Source organism: Tiliqua scincoides, chromosome 9 (assembly GCF_035046505.1).
Source record: "Tiliqua scincoides isolate rTilSci1 chromosome 9, rTilSci1.hap2, whole genome shotgun sequence".
Lineage (NCBI taxonomy): Eukaryota > Metazoa > Chordata > Lepidosauria > Squamata > Scincidae > Tiliqua > Tiliqua scincoides.
Genome location: NC_089829.1, coordinates 3,635,232 through 3,651,837, shown reverse-complemented (window position 1 = coordinate 3,651,837; position 16,606 = coordinate 3,635,232). Strand labels below are relative to the sequence as shown.

At 49.2% G+C, this 16,606-nt stretch overlaps 1 protein-coding gene across 3 annotated transcripts in view; it reads right to left on the bottom strand.

The window, feature by feature from the left end:
- CASZ1 (castor zinc finger 1) overlaps positions 1-2,740 on the bottom strand; it is a 299,498-nt gene extending 296,758 nt beyond the window's left edge. For all 3 annotated transcript variants that reach the window (XM_066636960.1, XM_066636963.1, XM_066636962.1), the window contains exon 1: positions 2,626-2,740. The gene's annotated coding sequence lies outside the window, so the exon portion shown is untranslated. The remainder of the gene's footprint in view (positions 1-2,625) is intronic.
- Between the last annotated feature and the right edge of the window lie 13,866 nt (positions 2,741-16,606).

Sequence of the window (16,606 nt, the reverse complement as noted above, 5' to 3'; positions counted from 1 at the left end):
TGAGATCTGACCTCCTGCATTTGAAAGATAAGTCACAAAATTAGACTCTTAACACTCACCTGAGGGGGGGGGGGGGAAGTGTATTTCATTTAGGACTTATTTTAATGCCATCACTGTGAGGCTGTCTTCTTCACATTAAAATAAAGTCCACATCCAAAATATAAAGATTTTTTTTTAAGAAGCAGAGGGTGTTGTTTCCATATGTTTGAGATGCAGGAGGTCAAAATCAAGGGCTAATGCATTAGAGGTTCATCTGCCTCCATGGATGGTCTTTGGGATGAGGACAGGCATATTATGGAAAGGTCTTTATCACTTAACTTGATTTGCTGCTATAGCACTGAGAAAGAATCTTTCAAGATCACAGGCCAGTGAAAGCACATCATGGAGAGGAGCTACTGCAACCTGAAGATCAAAACCTACAACTTTCCCGCTCCCCCCAGCCCTTTCCGAAGGCACCAATATGGAAGCGTCAAGTTGAGCAACCCAAAGCGCAGACTTGGAAAACAAACAGAAAAGAAAGAAAACGCACAAAAGCCCGGCTGCTTCGGCACCTACAGAGTTTGATTTCTTGAGGAGATCAGTTTAACATCTCCATAGAAACCTGCAACAGATTATTATCAACAGAATAAGTAAGTAGGGCTAATAAATTAAACAGGAGGCAAGAGATCTGGAAACTTGATTACTGAAGTTCACCAATGTTCTCTCCTCCCCACATACCCCTCCCCGCCATTACCAGCAAGACCCTCCTAGCCAGCTGAGAGATGGGTTAAAAAGTGGCAATGGGACCCCAACAAGAAGTTGTTATTTTGTTGGAGCAGAGAAGGCCATGGAAGCAGGGAAAGGGGAGGAGGAAGACTGATGGGGATAATGGGTCTATTCCAAGGGGAAGGACTAAGGTGATTTCTAATGTAGTTACATATGGCCTGGAGGAAAGGGGGGGCCATGAAAGGAAGGAACACATGGAGTTGATTAATCAAGTTCATAGAAAGTTTCACTTCCCTCCCACAGAGGCCAGAGAGATCTCAACCACAGCTAGTCACATCAGAGCTCCATCACTCCATCTCTCCTGAAGTTCTCTGACAACAACATTGTGTGTGTGGGAGGGGGGAGTGCAAGCAGCAGCACCCCAGATTCATCTTCCCATCCCACCAAACTACTTTGTGCCCCACGGACTCGGATACCCCCAGCCTTGCAAATTCCACTCTGGCTGGGAAAAGCCGGCGGAGAGAAAGAGTTATCTGCGCCCTCCAGAACACAGCAGCAGCCGCCGCCTCCACATCCCTGCCCCACTGTGCTGGATGGGCCTGACTCCCACCCAAGGCCGGCTTCCTTCTAGGCAGGCAGTGCCAAGGGGGTTCTCTCCCGTTCTAATCGCTTCTGCCAGAGGCCCCCCTCCCTTCCCCTCTGCCCTGCCCAGTGCCTGCCATTCCTGGATGCAGTCAGACTCATGGAACAGGCGCCCAACAGCCCCCTTCTGGGGGGGGGGGAGGCAGGTGAGGCAGTGCCTCCTCACTGGGGTCCTTGAAAAGCAGGAGGTGGGGAGTGCCTCCCCGGGGGTCCTTCCAGAAGTGCCGCGTGCGGGTTGGGGGGCTTGGGCTTCTCACCCGCGGTGGCACTTTTGGAAGGACTCCAGTGGGAGGCTCTGCTTCGCCTGCCTCCCCCGCCCCTGGAGGTGCGCTTTCAGGGCCCGGGCGCCGGGGATGAGCGCAGGCGGCCAGGCAAAGCGGCAGCCCCGGCGAGGTCTGGCCAGGGTGGCGGGCGGGCGAGCGGGCTCCCCTTCCCACTCCGGGGCCTCCCCCCGCCGGGCTTGTCAACGCCCAGAAGTGCCCTTGCGAAGCCCCTCCCCCGGCCGCGCTCCGACGGGCAGCCCGGCACCTGTTCCAGTCCCGGGACGCGGTGCCCAAACATGGAGAGGAGCGCTCGCCCGAAGCGCGCTCCTCCGAGCCCCGCCCCGCCCGCCCCGCCCCCCTGGCAGCAGCCCGGGGGCCCGCGACCCCCGGCCCCCGCGCCCGGCACAGCCCCCCTCCCGGGCCCCTCCCGTCCCGCACGTGCCACCGCCTAGAAACCGCCCGCTGCTTGGGGGGCAGGCGCCGGCGCCCCCATCTGCCCGCGGCTCGCTGGGGACCCCGCGCACGAACCGGGGAGCGGGCGAGGGTCGCCCGCTGCCTCCCGCTCCGGCCCCGGCCCCGGCCCGGCGCAGAGGCGAGAGCGCAGCGCGGATCGGGGCACTTTGGCAAACTTCGCGGGCCGGGAGCGCTCCGGCGGAGCGGAGCAGAGCAGAGCAGAGCCCGCCGCGCACCAGCAGCGCTCCGCTCGCCGCGCCTCCAACTTCCCGGGCGGCGAGCGGAGGGACCCCTGCCCTGCCGGCACCTGCGGGCGGAGGGGGGCTGCCCCACACCCCGCCGCCCCTCTGCGGGACCCGCGAACGGGGGCTGGCAGCGGCCGCCGAGGCTCGCCCAGCCCGGGGCAGGGAGCCCTTCTCGGGGAGTGGCAGAGGCGCGCCCCTCGCCGGTCCCGGGGGAGTCCCGGCCGTCCGGGAGGCGAGGGGCCGGAGCAGCGGCCCGGCGCAGGGGGACGCGGGCAGGCGCGATGCCCTCCGGGCGGTGCCGGCAGAGTTGGTCTTACCTGCACTTGGGCTGCTTTGGGCGACTTTCCCGGTCCGGGGAGATGCGTGCCGGGGATGGAGCTGGCGGGGCGCATGCGCCATCGAAGTGGCCCGATCCGGGATTTCTCCCCTTCCCTTCCCTTCCTCCGCTTTGATTATTGAATTTTCCTCTCCCGACCGGGGCAGGCGGCGCGCAAAACCCGGACCGGAGCGCGCACCACCTGCCCCGGGCGCGCAGGCACCCGCTGCCAGCTGCCACAGGGGCAGCTGCAAAACCCGGACTGGAGGAGGCCTCCTTGCCCTGCCGTGAGCGGCGCCCGAAGACTCCCTTCCAGCCGCCCCACCCAAACAGGGCACCGGCACCCTCCTGCCCTGGAAAAGAGCCACAGTGTCCTCCTGCTCCCTGTGAGCATTCATACATTACATGCAGTCATTAGTAATTCTCAAACTGTGGGTCGCTCCAGCACAGAGTGGTGGCATCCTGTCCTTTCTCCAGAAAGCTCAGAGCAGCACACAAGTTTCTCCCTTGCTTTTTACCCTCTCAGCAACCCTGTGAGGTAGCCTGGGCCAAAAGACAGTGAGCTTCAGGATTTGAACCCAGGACTTTGGTGAACCTTGCCAACTTCCTGAAGCTCTGTGCCATCACTTATAGAAGTACATAATATTCCATTAATCATTGCTTTAAAGAAAAACAGACAATAGAGCAGTGGTTCTCAAACTTTCAGCACCAGGACCCACTTTTTAGAATGAGAATGTCAGGACCCACTGGAAGTGATGTCATGACCGGAAGTGACATCATCAAGCAGGAAAATTGTTAACAATCCTAGCCTGCAATCCTTCCCACACTTACCCAGGAGTAAGCCCCATTGTTCAGGTTTTCGTGGGTTCCAAGCATGGATAAAAAAAAATGCAGTATAGCAAATCAATTTTAAAAACAAAGTTTCTTTGCTCCAATGATTGAAAAACAGCCTTGCTGACCTTTTGACTTTAAGATAAGTGTCATTAAGAAGACAATCCATCAGCACTTCACTCAGCCCCTCCCTTCACCAATGCAAAATGATCACGTTTTCTTTCAAGTGCTGGGGGAAGGGAGGGGTCTGAAGGAGAGAGAAGGATTGATGGATTGTCAGCCTGCTGCCCTCTCTCTCTCATTAAGGAGGCTGTTGTTAAAGGACTGTTCAGTTTTTAAAACTGATTTTAAAGGGATGCATTTTTCCCCTTCTCCAGGAATCAGCACATTCTTTCTCATTTGCAGGGGCCATTAGTGTTGAGTCAAATCTGTGTATAAAAAATCAGTGTATAAATAGGCTGGACCTGTATATACATAGTAGCCTGTTCAAAGTACAGAGCTGTAACATTTCCCCAAATGCAGGCACATACCACGGTAGCATCAAGGCTATAATATTAAAAATAAAATATTGAAATGAATGGGACCCACCTGAAATTGGTTCACAACCCACCTAGTGGGTCCTGACCCATAGTTTGAGAAACACTGCATAGAGAAATGAAGAGCATGCCATGGTGGCAAAGGAGACCAAAACTGGACTCCAGAGCTACTGGGACATCTCTGAATTGGATAAAAACAAGGATATTCTGAAAGTGGAGCAAGTCTGGCCCAAGACCTTTCAGCTCCTAAGGTGGTGTACCAAACGCTGCCCCTCTCACCTTGTTCTTCCCACTCCCAGCCTCTGTTCTTCCCACTCCCTAGAAAAGGAAGAAGAAAACAGAGCAGAGAAGGAATTTGGAAGAGAGGAGTGGTGGGCTAGAGTGTCAGACACCTCTCCTCTCCTCTTCGCTTTTTCTTCTACACCATCCCCTTTTCCAATCCAAGGAATGTGGGAGAGTTAGAGCAATGGATGCAAGTGACCCAGTAGAGCTCCCACCAATCTGCTGTCTGAGGTGGCTGCCTCAGTTGGCCTCACTGATGGGTCGGTCAGATGGAGAGGTATAATGTGACATGTGGAAGACATGATGGAGGAGGAAGCAACCGTGCTTCTCAGTCGTTTGATGCTCTCCCTCTTGACACAAGTGCACATATCCTGCATCTTTATTTCCGAGTGAAGAAAAAGTTCAGTAATAAAAACAAAAAAAGTTCTGTATTTCTAGATTCAACCTGTTTTAGTAATGCAGCCGAGACATGGAACATTTTCACAGTTGTTGGTTGGTCTAATCATAACCCCTGGTTCTCTGCTGAGATGAGGTGAAGTGAGACTTTTCCTGGTATGAAGGTTGCCTTGCCTACCTCCAGCTGCTCTGGAAAACAGATAATAATGTGATAATGACAGGGAGAAGCAGTGGTGTAGCTGTGGCATCTGGCATTTGGGGCCCCCAAAATTTAAACACCCGCCCCCCGCCTCAGAAGCTCTGGTGGCCTCCAAAAGCCAGTGCCTTTCTAAGTCCTCCAGAAAGCCTTCTAAGGCCCAGGGAGGCCTTGCGCAGGGAGGCCTTGTGTATCTTCTCCCATGTGACATAAAAGCACAGAACAGCATATCTTGAGCTAGTGCGATATACTGGTCTGAACGCAGGATGAGGATTTGGGTTTGAATTCCACACAAGTGACTGGAAGGCCTGAAGCAAGTCATCCTCTCTCAGCCTAGTTTGTAAGGAAGGTATCTCCAGGTGTGGTTTCCTGCACCCCTTGGTGGAAGGGCAAGATAAAATGCTAGTATGCACTCCTGTGTGTTTGGGGGGGGGGGGGAGGAGGTTTTGTTGTTCTTTAAATCACAGAAATATGTTCTCAGGCACTGGAGAGCAGGAGTCACAAAAGTGAAACATGAATGTTAACAAATAATTCCTGTTAGTCCAGTGGGCTCCTAATGCTCATTTGATGGAGCCGTTTGCTCTCCTCCTGTGGCTGCTTCACCTCCTGGGCTGAAGAGGCAGCAGTCAGTGCTGCTTCCTAGCAGCGTCCCCAGGGCCAGTCCATCCACAAGGTCACCTGAGGCAGCTGCCTTAAGGCAGCTGATTGGTGGAAAGCATTCACTGCTGTCCACTTACTCACTTCCACTGCCGCCGCTGCTCCTCCCACCCAGTTTGGAAGAGGCAAATGTAGCCGAAGAGGAAGTGTGGAGGACGAGTGCAGAGATGTTCCAGGGCACCACTGTTCTTTCTTCCACACTTTCTCTTCTGTTCTGCATCCCCTCCTGGCTGGCCCATCCATGAAGCCCAATGAAGCAGTCAGATTGGTGGGGGGGACCACTACCCATTCCTGTCCACCTACTTGCCTCCACTGCTCTTCCTTTTCCTTCCACTTCCTGGATTGGAAAAGGAAGAGGGGCCAGCCTGGGCAGAAGTGGAAGGGAAGAGAGTGTCTAGTGAGGACCCTGGAGAACAGAAGGGGCAAAGGCTGGCACAAAGTGCTTGGGAGGTGTTGGGCCATCCCTACCAGGTACCTATGCAACTAAGGGACACCGTGCAAGGGTCCTTTTCAGGATGGAGAAGGGACTAAGAGTGTGGGCAGCCCACTGCCAGTCTCTGGAGCTACTTGGGCCGCTTAGGGTTTCCAGTAGGAAAAGGGTTTCCCCATCTATAGGCAGATAATGGGGCAGAGGCCACATAAGACAGTCATATACCTCACTGGTGGAGCCTGTTCACTTGCCACACAAACACTGCAGAATGAGTTCCTTCTCTCTCTCCTTTCAAAAAATCAAATAAATGAGCTGCTCAAAAGCAGCAACTGTAGTTCAGCATTATTTTTGTATTGGCAACCTTCAGTCTCGAAAGACTCTGGTATCGCGCTCTGAAAGGTGGTTCTGGCACAGCGTCTAGTGTGGCTGAAAAGGCCAATCCGGGAGTGACAATCCCTTCCACACCGGGAGCAAGTGCAGTCTGTCCCTGGTCTGTCTCCCTGGCTATGGGCCTTCCTTCTTTGCCTCTTAGCCTCAGACTGTTGGCAAAGTGTCTCTTCAAACTGGGAAAGGCCATGCTGCACAGCCTGCCTCCAAGCGGGCTGCTCAGAGGCCAGGGTTTCCCACTTGTTGAGGTCCATCCCTAAGGCCTTCAGATCCCTCTTGCAGATGTCCTTGTATCGCAGCTGTGGTCTACCTGTAGGGCGCTTTCCTTGCACGAGTTCTCCATAGAGGAGATCCTTTGGGATCCGGCCATCATCCATTCTCACGACATGACCAAGCCAACGCAGGCGTCTCTGTTTCAGCAGTGAATACATGCTAGGGATTCCAGCACGTTCCAGGACTGTGTTGTTTGGAACTTTGTCCTGCCAGGTGATGCCGAGGATGCGTCGGAGGCAGCGCATGTGGAAAGCGCTCAGTTTCCTCTCCTGTTGTGAGCGAAGAGTCCATGACTCGCTGCAGTACAGAAGTGTACTCAGGACGTCAGCATTAAATATTGTCATATCTGCTTTCATTCTCGCCCCCCCACCCTTATTGTCAGTTGACCAAAAGCAATCAGAGCATTCTCAGAGAAGCACTGTTTGCCAAGTGCCATTTTCTTACATGAAACTTTTGCTCTTGGATTACGAAAGAAAGAAAGAAAGAAAGAAAGAAAGAAAGAAAGAAAGAAAGAAAGAAAGAAAGAAAGAAAGAAAGAAAGAAAGAAAGAAAGAAAGAGTCTTACACAAATATTTACCTGAAAGGCTGTCCTTCCTCCCCACTCACTCTTGCTGCCTCCACCACCTTAACTAGCAAAAATGGGAAGAGGCACAGACAGTATGCGGATAGAGCAAAACCAATGTATACCAGATGTAAAACTGGCCCTGTGAACTTTTCAAATGAGGGAGAGGTTTGATTGTAGTTGCTGACTCCCCAAAGATTATTTTAAAATCAGAAACAGAAAAATCTGCAACTGGATTGAAGTAGGTCAAACCGCAAGATATTGAGGCACTGAGATCATTTGAAAACTCTCTTGCTAGAGCTCCCCCCACAGTCTGAAGCACAGCTGGTAGTTAGAAGATCAAGAACCTTCTTGGTAGTGGGACCTCAACTGTGGAACTCCCTGCCCAGGGTGACTCACTTGGTGCCCTCCCTACTGGCTCTCAAGCAGCAGCTGAAAACGGTTTCATTTCCAAGAGCACTCGAGGTAAGCTTTGACCTGGAATCATTACCTTTTATTCTTTGCACGTATATGTTTCCATGTTGTGTTTGGCATTTCACTGCATTGTTCCACCAGAAAACATTGAAGGCCGAGTTCTGATAGTCTTTGATCCTGCAAAGACTAAAATCAGATATAACAGGAAATATTTTACATCTGTAAAACACTTTCTGAGCATGCAAAGTGCTGTTTAACTTGTTCATGTGTGTTTAACTTGACACCTTCCTTAGAACAACCCTGTGGGGTCAGTATCTCCACATTGCAGATGGGAAGACTGAGGCTGAGAGGGAGTGGCTTGCCCAAGACCTCCTATGAGCTCATCATAGAGATGCAAGTAGAACCGCGGACGCCCTGATTCACAGCTTAGTCTCTTGGTCACTGTGCTATACCAAACGTGTTTGCTGACAGAATCCCCATCTATTTGCCCCACCACAGCAGCACTTGCAAAAAATATCCTCCTAGAGTCAACTTTCTGTTTCCCTTGAGGGGAAGGCCCACAGCTTAGTGACAGGCAGCAATCTCAGTTCCTGGCAATCTCCACCAAAAGTAAAAAAAAAAAAAAAAAGGTAGTAGGTCTGGGAAAGATTCCTGCCTGAGAACTTGGTGAACTACTTCCAGTTGGAGTATTGACTACCAGGCTAGGGGCAGCAATGGCCCATGGTAGATGATGTATGCAGGTTCCAGGCTCAATGCTTCGCTTCATCTTGCTGAAATGGTCAAATGTGAGTCAGGCAATAGGATCCAAGTGGAATGTATTCAAATCAATGGGCAACAGGTCAATGGTCCCTTCCCATCAGCAGGTCCTGGGAGCAGGACTGAGAGGCCATGCATCTGCGCAACCACCCAGGTCAGATGGGTCCCTGAGTAATCAAGTGTTCATGGGCTCTGAGGTGGTTTCATGCATCGGGCAGCCCATTGGCTCATCCTGACCTGGAAGTTCCTAGGAAGTCTGCTAGAACAAGCAAGAGCTTTGGTTGTGTAACAATAGTATCTATTATGCAGTGACTTCTGGCTTGTGACTCTCACTCCGTGGTTGCTCACAGCCCAGCATTCACACTCTCCTTCTCCTTTTGCACTTTGATTTATGTCCACAAAACACAGACATCCCATAAGACTAAGGTCTCTAAAGAAAGATCACAATTACTGCTTTATTTGTTTGTTTGTTTATTGAAGATTTGTATGTTATTTTGATGGTTCTTTTGACAGCATATTTGAAATACTCATCCACTGACAAGAAAGTCCTTTGCACCTTGGAGACGCAATGTTCCTTCAAATTGCTTGTTAATTAGGCCTCACACCACCCTGCTGAAGCAGGTGTGCTTTATTGTTTGTTCCCATTTTACAGGCTTAGAAAGCATCATCTTGCTCAAGGCCGCACTGTGAGTCAGCAGCAGAGCTGGGAAGGCGACCCAGAGGAGAGAATCCAGAAGTGCCTGGAATGCCACACCTTTGCTGCAAGATGTTAGCTCCACCTCCAAGGGAAAAACTGGATCTTTCATAACCAGCTTTAGGATCATAGCAAAAAGGCAGAGAATTCAGGAACTGGAAGGATGTCCTTCCAAAACGGATCCTCAGCACTCTCCTCTGTAACAATCAGTTAATGTACAGAACTCTCTATCACAAGAAATATTGATTAACAGTAGTTTTGATGGCATTATAAAGAGATTAGGAAAATTACTGGACAGTGCTGTACCAATGGCTAGCAGCCATGGTGCCTCCATGTTCAGAGATGGTCTACCTGAATAACTGGGGAGCAACAGGAGGAAAGGACTAGAACCTTCCTGCCCTACTCATGGGCTCCATGGACGGCTCATCTGATTGGCCACTGCGTGTAGCAGAATGTTGGGCTTTCAGTCCAGTGCAGTTGTTCTAATTTTGACTTAAGATGCTCATTGGATATTCCTTGAATATTTGATATCCCATGATATTTTATTCTAAATAGGATACTTCACTTTAACATCTAATTTAATGTGTGAACGCAGCAAAGGTGGTGGGAGAGGAGGTGATGGCCACCTGGGAGGCTAAATAGGAAGCATTATTTATGGTCTGAACAGGAAAGCCAATTTCTAGACAAACCAATGCTGGGTAATGACAAAGTCATTTTCTTTTTATTATTTTTCAATAGGGTACAGATGTCGCCTGCTGGTTCCGCCTTCATCTGAAGAGGCTGATTTCTAGTGGAATGCCTGAAGGAGTGGGTGAGGAGCTGGTCAGGCCTTTGCCACATAAATGTCCACTGTGTGGAATCAGTGAATGTCAAAGAAGCTTGGGTTCTCTCTACCCACTCTGGCATAATTTGAAAGTGAAGGATAATTAGGACTACCTGCTCCCCTTCGCAGTGGAATGCATAAGAGCTACTTCTGAACTGTTCTTTGCAAGAGTATTACAAGAGGAAAGCCCCGCCATCCTTCTTCTACCCCTCCTAAGGCACTTGGGTCCACCACAGAGGGACAGGCTATATTCTGGTATAGGGTAGTGGCAAAGGGCTCAAGCCTATGCATGTCTGAGTAGATGGGACATGTCTGTGTTCAATGGGACTTACTCCTAGGAAAGTGTGTATAGGATTGCAGCCTCACAGACTGTGCTGTGAACCAGGATTTCCCCAGTGTGAAGTTTGCCTCTGCCATTTATTCACAAGGTATTCAGAGGTGAAGCTATACCTTCAAGGCCTCCACTTGCAACAGGAGGAGAATAATGCTTATTTACATGTAAAGTGCTTTGTGATTCAGAAAGCAGGATACAAATGCTAAGTACCATTATGGTTATTCTGCTGTATATAAAGCAGAATAGATTGAAACAACTTGCATGGACACTGGGCTGGGACTGGTTCATCCATGAGGCCCAGTGAAGCAGTTGCCTCAGGCAGCACCTTGGGAGGGGCACCCACCTCTGTCTGCTTACCTGTCCCTCCTTCCACAGGAGGGAGCAGGAGCAGGAGCATTGGACAGTGGGAGGATGCAGAGGCTGGCGAATCATCAGGTAAGGGTAGCAGCATTTGGCATGCCATCTCAGGCACCTGGAAGGCTTGGTCCATCCTTGGCACCGTGGGTTCCAACTCAGGGATGGGGTATCAAGACCCAGATGCCTTCCAGTCCCATCCGACGCATGCATATTCACAGCCAAACCAAACAAGATATTGAATGCATGCTTTTGACCGGTATCATTTTTTCCCCTAAATAACTGGAGGGGGGCAGGTCCACACCAAGGATGCTGGCTGTGATTCAGTCTTGATCCAGAACCTGTCCTCCCGCCTGCTCTTATTTTTCTCAGAAGTGAAGCTCTCATTGGTGTCAAACAGGAACTTCCCTCCTGCTAGGAAATAATCGTGCTGGGGTCCGTTCAGACCAAGACTGCAGCAGGGATCCCCCAGCCCCTGCCTGCAACTGGTATTTGAGGAAGGAAAAAGGAGACATGCAGGTCCAAAGCATCTGTTAACTGTCTTGACTGGTTTGGTCCTCAGAGGCAATCCCCAGCTTTTTAAATAGGGTGGCAACCTTGTTCCCTATGCCACTGTGGGGTCTGGCCGGAAGAGTACTGCTTCCTGCAGTACTGGGGTGCCACCGACACCACTGGCCAGAGGGTGGAACTGCAGCAGTTGTCAGGTGATGCCAATAGGATTCCACCTGGCCCTTAAAAGCCAGGAGAGTCTGGCCTGGCTCCTCAGGGTGAGCAACCTGCTCCTTGAGTGAGGGCTAAGATGCTTCCTTTGCCTACTACTTGCCTTGCTTTCAAGTAGGCAGCCCTGAAACACTTAAAGGAGGGGGTACAGCCCCCCCACGTGTTTTGTTCTTCCTCAGGTTTCACTAGAGCAGTGTTTCTCAAACTGTGGGTAGGGACCCACTAGGTGGGTTGCGAACCAATTTCAGGTGGTTCCCCATTCATTTCAATATTTTATTTTTAATATTTTAGCCTTCATGCTCCCATGATATGTGCCTGCATTTGGGGAAATGTTACACATCTGTACTTTGAACAGGCTACTCTGTTTATGCTTTTAACAATGGGGCTTACTCCTGGGTACCTGTGGGTAGGATTACAGCCTACAATTGTTAAAAATTTTCCTGCTTGTTGATGTCACTTCTGGTCATGACATCACTTCCAGTGGGTCCTGACAGATTCTCATTATAAAAAGTGGGTTTTGATGCTAAAAACCTGAGAACCACTGCACTAGAAGTAGAGTTTTGTTCTAAAGCTGCCCCATGTGAATTTTATTTCTAGCAATCCCACTTTGTTCCCTGGTGTTTGTTCGCCTTCTTGCAGCAGCCCAGGCAAAAAGAGGAGATTACAGGAGGCTCCATCCCACTTTGCCACTCATTCATGACAAACAAAGAGCAATGATTGATGATTAAAAATGCATTCTCTGGGCTTGTTTTCCTTTGTTTTACCATTATGGAGATATTATAAATGCGGAATACTAATCAATTCAGACCTGCCAGACCTCCTAGACCTCCATGCAATCCAAGGCTCATACCAACTCCAAGCTTGACAGCCATGCAAAGGCAGCTTTGACTGAGGCCTGCAGGTACAGGATTGAGCAACTGGCACGCATAAACAGGAGGACTAGGGTGGGCAGAATTCTGAGCGTTGAAAATGGGATGATGAGGATCTTGTGTATCACTCATCATCGCTGCAAAGCGTTTCAGAGGAACAAGCTCTTCCCTGTGGTTGCCTTGCATACCCAAACCATACTAATTTGCACAAACTACGTGACAGAAGAAAGTTCCTTCTTGTCCAGGATGACCAAATGTCCTCTTTTTCCAGGACATGTCCTCTTTTTAGCCTCATGTCCTGGAAAAGAACTTAAATGCCCTCCTTTTCCCTGTGAGCAGGCCCCTGTGAGCGGCCTTCTTGTAATTAATAACTTATATGTCATAAATTATATGCAATATTATTAAATTTAAATTATAAGTAATATAGTGTTTAAGGCCGCAATCCTAACCCATTTTCCAGCACTGACATAATGGCAATGCAGCTCCGAGGTAAGGGAACAAACATTCCCTTACTTTGAGGAGACCTCCTGATTTTAGAAATGGGCTATGTCAGAATGCCAGATCATTGAATGCCTATGCCATTCTGAATGCCATTCTGAATGTCTATGGCCTGATCCAGTGGGGCTGTTCTTATGTTCTTATGTTCTCCGTGAGTGCCACGCAACTGCAGGATGCAGCACGCATCCCACTAGCACAGCTATGCCAGTGCTGGAAAGTGGGTTAGGATTGCGCCCTAAATTAACCACATGAAATCAACATACAAGTGTTTTTAGCTTTTATTTTGCCATGTCCTACATTTTTCTTGGATGTCCTACATTTGAGGGGGGCCTGGTTCTCTTTTGTGGTTATGCCATCTGGTCACCCTCTTCTTGCTTCAACATGCTAATTCACCAGTGGGTCACACAACCACAAAAGAGTGCGATGGCCATTCGTTTTGGCCTTGTCTACACATCCGGCAGAATGAGGTGGTAGCATCCTGGAGAAGTAAAATACATTACACAATGTCAGATTGTAGGTGGGGGATTTCCATTTTGTTAAATCTCCCTAATTTTTTTTTTTTTAATCTACTCTGCAAGTACCAAATTAGCACATCAGGAAAAAAGTCCAACCTAACTTATATAAATTTGCACATGTAAACCAAGCTAGTGGACCAGGTGGGTCCTCATCTTATGGTGGCTCTTTTTCTGTTCTCAGAAAGTATTAGATTCATTCATGGAGAAAGAATATAAGAACATAAGAACAGCCCCACTGGATCAGGCCATAGGCCCATCTAGTCCAGCTTCCTGTATCTCACAGCGGCCCACCAAATGCCCCAAGGAGCAAACCAGATAACAAGAGACCTGCATCCTGGTGCCCTCCCTTGCATCTGGCATTCTGACATAGCCCATTTCTAAAATCAGGAGGTTGCGCATACACATCATGGCTTGACACATCATGGCTTGTACCCTGTAATGGATTTTTCCTCCAGAAACTTGTCCAATCCCCTTTTAAAGGCATCCAGGCCAGATGCCATCACCACATCCTGTGGCAAGGAGTTTCACAGACCAACCACACACAGAGTAAAGAAATATTTTCTTTTGTCTGTTCTAATTCTCCCAACGCTCAATTTTAGTGGACGTCCCCTGGTTCTGGTGTGATGTGAGAGTGTAACGAGCATCTCTCTATCCACTCTGTCCATCCCCTGCATAATTTTGTATGTCTCAATCATGTCCCCCCTCAGGCGTCTCTTTTCTAGGCTGAAGAGGCAAGTGGCATTACCCATGGTCATTAAAGGGAGCCTCCAGGTTCAGAAGCAATCTACCTCTGCATGTGGGACCCTTGAGCAAGCAACAGGAGAAGGCATCACCTCAATGCACTGCTTGATTCAGAGCTCCCACTGATTGTCCGTTATTAGAAGGCCGGGCTAGATGGACAGAGCAAAGTGATTCCTTTGGCATAAACCATAACTCTGTCCAGTACATCTGCAATAATTATTTTACAAGGATGTCTCTGGGAAGGTCTCTTTCTAGCCCCAAATAATTATAGGCCCTTTAAAGACTGGTTGAATTCATTTCCCCTTCAGCCTCTTCAGCCTGTTGCAGGCTTAAAATGGAAATAAAATGCTGAGAAACTCACACATGCACATACGTGCAAACACACACACGAATTAAGAGAAAAAACTCAGGCTGGGAACAGCTAATTGCCCTATCAGGGTGGGGAAGGCAATTGACTGCTATTTAAAATGGCCTTGTGTTCCATTCCTTCTGAATGTTATCACTCTGATAAGCAAAATACATAAATATGTTCCCTTTTTTCATGCTGAAAAAAGCAAAGTGCAAAAAATGTGAGTGAGTGAGTGAGTGAGTGAGTGAGTGAGTGAGTGAGTGAGTGAGTGAGTGAGTGGTGGTGGGGGGGGGGGAAACTTGCAATAATTGCCAAGCTGGGTTGCAAAGAGGACAGGTGCACACCAGGGGTACATGAGTTAAGGGTTGCTTGCTCTTGGGTCCCAAAGAGCTTGCTTGCCTCTCCTCCGCAGCCGCCCATCCCCAGCCAGGAGCTGAGTTACTGTAAACACAGCCTTCTAAAGTCATCAAAAAAGTTCAGCACCCCTTGCAGGGCAGATTGGTTTACACTCTCTTATTTTTCTTTGTGACTTAATACACTGAAGATATTGTTTCCTGCTCTGAGACCAAAGAAATCAATTCACCTGCTCAAAAGTCCTCTACCCCACATCTTTTCAGATCTCACCACTCTCCCTTTTAGCCTCCTGTTTTATTATTATCAGTAACTTTTACAGAGGATTCATTTTGAATAACAGATGGCTTGGTCATTTTTCTTTGGCTCATCCCTCACAACAGCAATGCAAGGTTCTCAACACTTGTTCCCATTTTACAGACACTACTTTTTAATTGCAGATGGCCCTTTTGGTAAGATAAGATCCATGTTCAAACACACACACACACAGAGCTATCACTGTATCTGTTGCATGATCAATTATGCATAACACACGTGTCCTCTGAGAAACTCAGGGTGGTGCCATGTGGGACTATCCCATTTATCTGTACAGCAACCCTGTCACGTAAGTCGGTTTGAGAGACCTGAGAGTCAGTCTGGGTTTGAGAGACTTGCCCAGGAATTTCATGGCTGAGTGGGGGTTTGAAGTTAGATCCAAAGCCACCTGGCACTTGAGGCAGTGTAGCAAATGCTGTCGTCCCCCGTCCATCCGTCCCCCCCCCCCCGCTTACCTGGTGATGTGATAGCCCCTGCTTCTTCACTCACTGGATTAGAAAAAGAAGAGAGAGGCAGACTAGAAGAGGAAATGTAGAGAAGACACTCTCTACCACTCTAGTCCATGCCTCTGCTCTCTTCCACACTTCCTCTTCATTCCCCTCTTCATTATCCAGTCTAGGGAGTGGGAGGAAGAGGAAGTGGGCACCCTCCATCACTCTGCTACCTGTGATGACTGTCTCAGTCAGCCTCATGGAGGGGTCAGCCCGATGAAGAGGTAGTTGGCTACACAGAAAAGAACATTTATTAAAACTAGGACTACCAACTAATGAAAGATGTTCTGATCAATGGCCTTCAAGTGACATGTATCAAAATGTTACAGACTGCAAAGCTTCAGTGAAGGTGCCTTTCTGAGGTTCATAACAGAAGATGGAGCAAAATAACAGAATTAGCTCAGATGCAGAACACAAGGAAAAGGTCATCTTTTCATCCCATTTGGTGCAGGGAAGATGCAGCCAGTGCTACTGTGTGGCCTTAAGAAGTAAGAAGAGGACTGCTGGATCAGACCAACACTTTGTTTAGGCTGGCATCCTCTTTTTCCACAGTGACCAATGAGACACCTCTGAGATGACCACTCATGCTGTTGCTCCACCAGCAACTGGTCTTTGGTGGCAAACCGCCTTTAGAATCATAGAAAGACAGAGTTGGAAGGGACCTGATAGGTCATCTAGTCCAACCCCCTGCCTATAGCAGGAAATCCTCCTAGAGCATCTCCAACAGGTGCTTGTCAAGCCTTTGCCCGAATATCTCCAATGAGGAAAGAGCTCCCACCACTTCCCTCTGCAATCCGTTCCACCACCGAACCATCCTAACCGTTAGCAATTTTTTCCTGATAACCAATTGGAATCTTTTCTCTTGTAACTTGGAGTTTAGCCATGATAGCCACAGAGTGGCAAGTTTAAGAGTCCCAACTTTCAGATCTTTTGCTTGTTAGCACTCAGTTAAGAGAACAAAATTAAGGAGGGGGGTGTTTCTGATTAGGCCGGATTCACTTAAGGGAAGCTGCCTTTTGCTGACTCAAGTCCTTGGTCCATCTAGCTCAGAACTGTCCACACTGATTGGTAGCAGCTCTCCAGGGTTTCAGAAAATTATTTTTCTCTGCCCTGCCAAGGACTGAACCTGGGACCTTTGCCATGCAAAGCTACACCCCTCCAATTATGTACAGCCTCATGTATGCCTTAAAAGAAACGGGCTGGTTTTC